The following is a 10,854-nucleotide window of genomic DNA, read 5'->3' as shown; positions in this document are numbered from 1 at the left end:
GGCAACTCCTCTCCTCCACTACTTTACTTCCATTCTAACAGGTAATCAAAATGAGAGTCAAAGTTATAAAAAATAACTATTTATTTAACAATGGAAAGATAATAATCCAAGTCTCACAGACTAACTTAACTCAGTTAACCCCCCAACCATTAAAAATGTCTAAAACAGTTAATTTGATACACACCAATTATCTAAAACAGTAATTTGTCACACCAATTATCTATTCTCCCATACGGGACCCTCGGTCCCCCCTTGCCAGAATCGTCTGTTTCAAAGACACGAGAAGCACTCTCATAAGTACACATAAGTTTAAAGACAAAGTTAAAGATTAAACATTCTTACAATGTGTAACAAGCCATTCCTTTTGGCTAAAGTAATTCAACACTCACCCATTGCAGCCGGAATATCTCACTCACTGATAAATAAAAACTCTTTGGCATCTGCCATCGTGGCTTTGCCTTCCTCCCTCGGATCTCTGTGCAAGTCTTCCCATAGACTTGGCTAAAGACGCCATTATCAAAGGAAGAGGCGCACACGCACATATGAATGCACACTTCGTTAACGCCCCTTGTTACTGGCTACAACCAGTTTCCCAAAGGCACTTTGAAAAAGACCCATGAACTCACAAAACTACAGGACGAACGTTGACCCATTTAACTATAAACTTTTTGAATCACGCCATCAAAGAAATCATTTATCAGCTTTTCTTGGGTCGTTGCTACGGCTCTGTTCTCCGCATTCCAAAAAGGTCACAATGAACATATCAAATATATTATTAATCATAACCCCTGCCACAGAAGCTCGGCCACGCTAAATTGCTAGCTCCCGCCTAGCAAATGGTCAAACAAAAGAGCTCATACATATAAGAAAACATTGGCCGGCTTAAAATAAAATATAAGTAATAACTGCACGTCTCTGGCATTATAAAGTAAAGTCTATCACGCTTCATCTCCAATAACACTAGAATTTTCTCTCATCTTGGATTCTTGAATATCCCTCTTTGTCTGCAACTTCCAGAACAGACTGTAGCATGCTGTAGGAAGACGGAATGCCTCCATCTCCGTAGAAGGCTTCTAACGACTTCTGCAGATCCCCAAAAGCACTGTAGAACTCTGTAGAAACTCTCGTAATCACCCTGGATAAACGACAGCAACATCTCTGCATGGCTGGTGGACGTCTTGCTAGCGTCGTGGAACGACTTTTATGGTGTGTTAGTATGTCAGTCAAGTCATCGGTCAATCAAAGAAAATTAACCCCAGACATACTACTTCTATCAAACAATGACCTCAAAAATTCAGAAATACCAACTGAACATCTGCCAACTAACTCCATTTAAAATGACCGCTAAATCATAAGTCATTATCACAACTCGCAAAGAAAAAAATATCAAGTTCTCTAACTCAATTCTCCAAACTCATACATCAGCACACACCACTCAGAACTCACAGCAACTCCACGGACTTCTGCACTCACATTTCAAACTCGAATGTTCTCATAAGTAAAAAAAAAAAAAAAAAAAAAAAAAAGACAATGAACCCAAGGAAAAAAAAAATTACATAACAAGCCCAGACCCAAAAATGTTCTCTCAAGCTCTGATATTACAGGAACTCACAAAATCAGTAAAAATCTCCAATGTTTTAATAGCAAAAACCCCTTAACTGCTCATATAATTAATTACAATGAGACTTAATGTCAAACTCCCATTTATGTAAATAACAACCCCGATAAATTACATCTCCCGTCCAAAAAGCAATGCTATTTAAGCTCAATCCCCAATTACATCTCTCGTAGGAAAAGGAAGAAAAAAAAAAAAAGGATAATCACAAGTAAACTTCCCCCATCACAAAACACATAATATAAGCATAATATACATAATCCCCACGTTTTTCCCAGGAAATGCCCCATGTATAGTTACGGAATTTCCAACATCGCAACTTTTATCAACCGACACGGCCAGAAAGCAAACTCTCACACATGCACTTTCGTGAAATGCTATTGTCAACATTTCCAGATATTGCAAAACTCTGAGCAATCACCACCAGAGGAAAAGAATCAGCACACCGGACACATCGCAATGGTTTCAGCAGAAAATCCGCCTGCGGACGTGTGCTCAAACTGCGTCACAAAAAAATGTCTAGTCAGACTCGCAAGTTTGGAAACTCGTGATTCTCAAGAAAAACGTCTAACTGACACGAAGTAAGCACATTTCACAAAATTAACTCCAGGATATGACTAATGTGTTCAAAAATTTGTCTCGAAGACGTATTCTCTCACATGACACTGCCCAATTATGTAAAACATTATCAGCTATCCGGGATAAAAACTACGATAAACTCGTAATGCAGCAATTATATGCCTCCAAAAATAATATCTACATAGGACCACAATGCAGTAATGCCACTCGCCTCCAAATAGTCACGAAACCAAAAAGAAAGAACCACAGAAATCTTCTCTTGGCTCGAAAAAACTCCATAACCACAAAAAAGGGTCACCCGCCAAAGATTAATTCCACCTCCATATATTTCACCATATTAATAATAACACCACTCTGGTTATAAAAATATTTCCTCCATTTGGTTAATAACCACCCCCCACACCATAATCACTCTTATTTCTCCGATAGCCACATGTTAATAAAAAACCACCACTCCAGGAATAAAAAATAGTCACCTCTATTTCGGCAAATAAAAAATATTTACCTCTATTCCACCAATAACTCCATGTGGAATAAAACAAGGCTCCAAAGAATATATCTCCAAGCGGGAATATCAAAAATGAAATCCCATCTCCAAAAAAATATGCACTCAAAGCATCTAACTCACACACTCACAAATATTGCCCCATATATCTCCTCAAAAATGTGTCTCCATTTGCAACAAAAATGGCTGCAAAATAATTGAACTAAACATAGCTCTCACCACCATTGGCAAATATCAAATGGCCAAAAATATATCTCCAATATATTATAACTCAAATTATAACTCCAAAATAATATACCTCCAATTATATCTCCAAAATAATATATCTCCAATTCTCCAGAGAATAACTCAATGTTATAGTAAAAAACCACAAACTCTCTCCTTAGCATAAATGCCGAAAAAGGGCAAAAACTCGGCAAATAAAAGTGTCTAGGAAATTCTAGAAAAAACCACCAATGTGCTACAACTCATTATAACAGAACTCCAAATTCACAGTGTCTAAGCAAAGACTTCTCTATATGCACTAAGACATAGGCCACTAGAAACAACCAAGTTTCCTATCTCTGGCAAAATTGTCACAAATACAACAAATGTATTGTGCAAGAAACTCACAATTTCTGGAACACAAATATCCAAAGAAAAAAATGTAGTGATATATCTTTCTACAGCATCAAACAGCTGAAAACACAAACACATTCCCGAATAACGACTCTAAGTCACAAACTGAGACATTAAAAAAAATATTCACACCAACTGGAGAGAAAAAAATAAATTCAAATTCACCCATGATAAAATAAACTTGTGTCAGCGATGGCTAACTTCAAAAAAAAGGGGAAAAGAAAAATCAACGCCATTGTTAACTATCTCCAACTCACGTATGTCAAGCAATTATCTGCTGAACTCATAAAAAGAAAAAAAAATGTGTTGTTAGTTCCTACCAAATTCAAAAAAAACAACACCACCCTTGATAGCATTACAGCACCCACGTATTAGTAAACATTAAAAAATCAGTATCAGAAGTATCATCATCAGCAGAACCACCAAAATTGCTATCATCAAAATCACTAGTATTAGTATAAAAAAAACATCACCAATGTTAATGCTTGTCCTTTCACCAAAAATTCAGCACCAAAAGTCAGCCAGACTCATCAAGATTCAGCAAAACTCATCACTCACGAATGACTGAAACATTCTCCAAAGTTACAAAAATTCAACAAATAATCAACCCCAAACGTTCTCCCATAATTTATTGTAATAATTCTCCATAAATAATTATCTGTAATAATTATAAAATAATCTCCCATGAAACATCTTAAATCTCTCGTAAAACAAGTCTCCCGTAATGATAATTCTACTTAAGTAACCCTCCCATAAAATATCTCATACAATAATAACAATTATTAATAATAATAATAATTCTCCATAGTAATAATTCTCTTGCAAAGATCTCAAGTAAGGGTGTAATTCTCCCCATATACACTAGCATTGCCAAACCCCATGATACCAACCAACACCATTGCCACGCCCAAAATCAACACCATTCGACACCAATCACTCAGCACCATTTTAAAGTAATCTCTCCAACACAATGATAAAAAAAATAATCTCTGTGTCCCCATTATATTTATGTCTTCCAAAGCATAAGGAAAACATACACACATCCCATGCATTTTAATTCTCTTTTCTCTTCCTTCAAGAGAAATCTCTTCATTTCCTTTTCTCTTCATCCAAGAGAAAGAAAATCTCTTTTCTAAAAAAAATCCCTACGGGCATCTCACGTCATCAACTAACCAATCAGCTGATGTCTTGGCATTGGAAAATCATTTTCAAGGGCAATTTCGTCTCCCGATACCCCGGCAAAGAGAAAAAAAAAAGGAAGGAGTTCACCCCCACTGAGAAAAAAAAGTTTCACCCTCCACCGGGCGTTGACACTCCCCTCTGAATAGTGTCTGAGGACCCACTAGGTATACCAATAGCAGTAGCAGTACCCTCCCATGCAATACCCCCGAGGCAAGCCATCAGTCGCTTTCCCCTTGCAACGCACCTCTGCGCCGGTTAGCAGAAATTTGCTGAGCCCGTAAATATGAGTGGCCGCTTTGTCTCCAAGAAAATGCAATACAAGCACAGTTCGCATGCATGAAAAACATTTTGTACACACTTATATGTTAAACAAAGATGAAAGAGTCTATTCTAAACACTTTGACTCGAACGAAAACACACAATTGTAAGCTAAACCTCTTACAGTCTAGCAATATTCAATACTTTATATTCATTTTGAAATAAATTGGAAGTTTCTAGCACAATATTTCGATTTATGGTGAATTTAAAAAAAAAAATCTTTCCTTCCCTCAGCACAGAATCTCTCCATCAAATCTCTGAAATGCCTGAGTCACATTGTCGTAATATTTGCACCATTTCATATTAGTTGTTATATACAGTTCTAAATATGAAAATGTGCGCAATTTTATGGGGAATACAACAATAAATAATTCATGGTCGTAACTTTTGTCATTTTCGAAATATTTGCATATAAATCACAATAAATAGAACTAATTCAACGTTCAGTTAAATTCGACTCAAACGAAATGGTCGAAAATCGCATTTGTAAGCTAAAATTCTTACAGTCTAGTAATATTCAATCATTTATCTTCATTTTGAAACAAATTGGAAGTCTCCAGCACAATATTTCGATTTATGGTGAACTTTTGAAAAAACTTTTTCCTTCCCTATGCACGTGGAATCTCACCGGCAAATCTCCGAAATGCTTGAGTCACATTGTCGTGATATTTGCACCCTATCATATTAGCCGTTATATAGAGTTCTATATATGAAAATGTGCGAAATTTGATGTAGACTACAACTAAAAATAATTCATGGTCGTAGCTTTTGATATTTTCAAAATATTTGCATATAAATCACGATAAATAGAAAAAATTTGACGTTCAGTTAACGTCGACTCAACCAAAATAGTCAAAAAACGCAATTGTAAGCTAAAACTCTTACAGTTTAGTAATATTCAATCATTTATCTTCATTTTGAAACAAATTGGAAGTCTCTACCACAATATTTCGATTTATGGTGAATTTTTTAAAAAAAACTTTTTCCTTCCCTACGCACACGGTATCTCCGCAGCAAATCTCCAAAATGCTTGAGTCACATTATCGTAATATTTGCACCGTTTCATATTAGCCTTTAAATAGAGTTCTATATATGAAAATGTGCGCATTTTATGTTAAATACAACAAAAAATAATTCATGGTCGCAGCTATTATCATTTTTGAAATATTTGCATATAAATCAGGATAAATAGAAAAAATTCGACGTTCGGTCATCTTTGACTTGACCGAAATGGTCGAAAACACCCAATTGTAAGCTAAAACTCTTACAGTCTAGTAATATTCAATCATTTATCTTCATTTTGAAACAAATTGGAAGTCTCTAGCAAAATATTTCGATTTATGGTGAGTTTAAAAAAAAAAAACTCCTTCCCTCTGCGAGCGGAATCTCCCCCGCAAATCTCCGAAATACTTGAGTCACATTGTCGTAATATTTGCTCCCTTTCATATTAGCCGCTATATAAAGTTCTATATATGAAAATGTGCGCAATTTTATGTAAAATACAAAAAACAATAATTCATGGTCGTAGCTTTTATAATTTTTGAAATATTTGCATATAAATAACGATAAATAGAAAAAATTCGACATTCAGTTAACTTCGACTAGACCGAAATGGTCGAAAAACGCAATTGTAAGCTAAAACTCTTAGTCTAGTAATCTTCAATCATTTATCTTCATTTTGAAACAAATTGGAAGTCTTTAGCACAATATGTCGAGTTATGGTGAATTTTTGAAAAAAAAAAAAAAAACACTTTTACCTTAGCTCTGAGCGCGGAATCTCCGCCGCAAATCTCTGAAACGCTCGAGTCACATTTTCGTAATATTTGCACCGTTTCATATTAGCCGTTATATAGAGTTCTATATATGTAAATGTGTGTAATTTCATGTAGAATACAACAATAAATAATTCATTGTCGTACCGTATATAATTTTCGAAATACTTGCCTATAAATCACGATAAATAGAAAGAAATCGACATTCGGTCAAATGACTCGACCAAAATGGTCGAAAAACGAAATTGTAAGCTAAAACTCTTACAGTCTAGTAATATTCGATCATTTATCTTCATTTTGAAACAAATTGTAAGTATCTAGCACAATAGTTCGATTTATGGTGAATTTTTGAAAGAAAACTTTTTCCTTTCCTAGGCGCGCAGTATCTATCCCGCAAATCTCTGAAATGATTGAGTCCCATTGTCGTAGTATTTGCACCGTTCCATATTAGCCATTATATAGAGTTCTATATACGAAAATGTGCGCAATTTCATGTAGAATAAAACATTATTAATTCATGGTCGTAGTTTTTAAAATTTTCGAAATATTTGCATGTAAATAACAATAAACAGAAAAAAATCGACGTTCGGTCAACTTTGACTTGACCAAAATGGTCGAAAAACGCAATTGTAAGCTAAAACTCTTACAGCCAACTAATATTCAATTTACAGTCTAGTAATATTCAATCATTTACCTCCATTTTGAAACAAATTGGAAGTCTCTAGCACAATATTTCGAATTATGGTGAATTTAAAAAAAAAAAAAACCTTTTCCTTCCCTTCACGCGCGGGATTTCCGAAATGCTGAGTCACATTGTCGTAATATTTGCACCATTTCATATTAGCCGTTATATAGAGTTCTATATATGAAAATATGCGCAATTCCATGTAGAATATAACAATTAAATAATGCATGGTCGTCGCTATTGTAATTTTTGAAATATTTGCATATCAATCGCGATAAATAGAAAAAAATTGACATTAGGTCAAATTTGACTCGACCGAAATGGTTGAAAAACGCAATTGTAAGCTAAAACTCTTACAGTCTAGTAATATTTAATCATTTATCTTAATTTGGAAACAAATTGGAAGTCTTTAGCACAATATTTCGATTTATGGTGAATTTTTGAAAAAACTTTTTCCTTCCCTCCGGGCTCGGTATCTTAACCCCAAATCTCGAAAATGCTTGAGTCACATTGTCGTAATATTTGCACCGTTTCATATTAGCCGTTATATAGAGTTCTATATATGTAAATGTGCAGAAATTTATATAGAATACAAAAATTAATAATTCATGGTCGTAGCTTTTATCACTTTCGAAATATTTGCATATAAATCGCGATAAATAGAAAAAAATTGACGTTCGGTCAACTTTGACTCGACCTAAATGGTCAAAAACGCAATTATAAGCTAAAACTCTTACAGTCTAGTAATATCCAATCATTTATCTTCATTTTGAAACATACTGGAAGTCTTTAGCACAATATTCCGATTTATGGTGAATTTTTGAAAAAAAAAACTTTTTCCTTACGTCCACGCTGTAACTCTGCCGAAAAAATCAGAAATTCTTTCGTCAGATTGTCGTAATGTTTGCACCGTTTTATATCAGCAGTTACATAAAATTTTATGTATGAAAATGTGTGCAGTTTTATGTACAATGCAACAAAACACAACCCATGGTTGTAGCTTTTATCAGTTTTTAAATGTTTTCATATAAATCATGATAAGAGCCAAAATTTCAACCTTCGGTCAACTTTGACTCGACCGAAATGGTAGAAAAACGCAATTGTAACCTAAAACTCTTATAGTCTAATAATAATAAATCATTTACCTCCATTTTGAAACAAATTGGAAGTCTCTAGCACAATATTTCGAGTTATGGTGAATTTTTGAAAAATACTTTTTCCTTCCCTCAGCGTGCGGTATCTCCGAAATGCTGGAGTCACATTGTCGTAATATTTGCACCATTTCATATAAGACGTTATATAGAGTTCTATATATGTAAATGTGCGCAATTTTATGTAGAATACAACAATAATTAATTCGTGGTCGTAGCTTTTAATATTTTCAAAATATTTGCATATAAATAGCGATAAATAGAAAAAATCGACATTCGTCAACTTTGACTCGACCGAAATGGTCGAAAAACGCAATTGTAAGCCAAACCTCTTACAGTATAGTAATATTCAATCATTTACCTTCATTTTGAAACATATTGGAAGTCTTTAGCACAATATTTCGATTTATGGTGAATTAAAAAATAAAATAAATTTCCTTACGTCCGCGCAGTAACTCTACCGAAAAAATCAGAAATTCTTTCGTCAGATTGTCGTAATGTTTGCGCCGTTTTATATTAGCCGTTACATGAAGTTTTATGTATGAAAATGTGCGCAGTTTTATGTAGAATACAACAAATCACAATCCATGGTTGTAGCTTTTATCAGTTTTTAAATGTTTTCATATAAATCACGATAAGTGCCAAAATTTCAACCTTTGGTCACCTTTGACTCGACCGAAATGGTCGAAAAACGCAATTGTAAGCTGAAACTCTTAACAGTCTGTCATATTCAATCATTGACCTCCATTTTGAAAAAAACTTTTTCCTTCCCTCCGCGTGTGGTATCTTCGAAATGATTGTGTCACATTGTCGTAATATTTGCACCATTTCATATTAGCCGGTATATAGAGTTCTATATATGAAAAAGTGTGCAATTTTATGTAGAATACAAAAATAAATAATTAATGGTCGTAGCTTTTATCATTTTTGAAATATTTGCATATAAATCGCAATAAAAAAAATCGACATTTGGTCAAACTTGACTTGACAGAAATGGTCGAAAAGTGCAATTGTAAGCTAAAACTCTTAAGGCGCTGTCACACTAGCGAAATTTCCGTCGACTTTTTCTGAGTTTGTCGTCAACTTTCCAAAGAAGTCGTCATTCCGTACTTTGGTTGTCACACACGTTCTTCTTCATAGTTCATACCGTGGTTGTCGTCGTCAAAACGTAAACAAACCATCTGAGGTGTGACTCTCCGGAATGATAAAACAACTATGCTTTATAACACAAAGCAACTAGTGGGTCGTGCTTGCATGTTTTTAATGATGCTGCATAGAATTAAAAAAAAAAAAAAAGTCTTTGGGTTCGGTCCTAGTTAAAAAGACGTGAAAAGTTTTATTTACAAAAATAAGCTGGGGCTAGCCTAGATAGGCTATTCGTAACCTTATTCACACAACCAGAGTCAGACTGTATTACAAATTAGGCTAGAGAAACACTGCAAAACTTTTAAAAGAATTTTGTTTATATAAGTTGCTAATGCAAAAAAAAAAAAAAAAAAAAAAAACGAGAGCAGACCTAGGCTATATAACAATCTGATATTCACAATATAGCATGCTTATCTGTATAAAGATCAGCAGGTTCAGGAAAGTTTCTTCCCGAGTCGCATGGTGATCTCTTGGTAATTTTTTCATTTGAGACACTTTTCACAAAACTCTCATCCTTATGGTCCCATAAGCATCGTCTCTCCCCCATATCTTCTACCAAAAACTGTTCTGCCAATCTTGTCCACTGTACCAAGAACTCCATTTTGCATCTGATGACTTGAAATGCGCGCTCTCCGAGACAAACAAACAATAAAGTCGACGGTAGCGATGGGTTGAATTCGATCGGTACCGTTTTCAAAATTCATGATGACGACACCAGAAAGTCGTCGTCAAAACATGAAAAGTCAACGTCAAATTCAAAAGTCAACGGAAATTACGCTAGTGTGACAGCGCCTTTCCAGTCTAGTAATATTCAATCAGTTATCTTAATTTTGAAACAAATTGGAAGTCTCTAGCACAATATTTTGATTTATGGTGAATTTTTGAAAAAACTTTCCTTCCCTTTGAGCGTGGAATCTCCCCCGCAAAGCTCCTAAATGCCTGAGTCACATTGTCATAATATTTGCAGAGTTTCATATTAGCCGTTATATAGAGTTCTACAAATGAAAATGTGCGCAATTTTATCTAGAATACAACAATAAATAACTCATGGTCGTAGCTTTTATCATTTTTGAAATATTTGCATATAAATCAAGATAAATAGAAAAAATCGACATTCAGGCAACTTTGACTCCACCAAAATGGTAGAAAAACGCAATTGTAAGCTAAAACTCTTACATTCAGTAATATTCAATCATTTATCTTCATTTTGAAACAAATTGGAAGTCTCTAGCAAAATATTTCGATTTATGGTGAGTTTAAAAAAAAACTCCTTCCCTCTGCGA

Source organism: Macrobrachium nipponense, chromosome 5 (genome assembly GCF_015104395.2).
Source record: "Macrobrachium nipponense isolate FS-2020 chromosome 5, ASM1510439v2, whole genome shotgun sequence".
NCBI lineage: Eukaryota > Metazoa > Arthropoda > Malacostraca > Decapoda > Palaemonidae > Macrobrachium > Macrobrachium nipponense.
The sequence above is the reverse complement of the archived record's forward strand: the minus strand, read 5'-3'. Positions refer to the sequence as shown.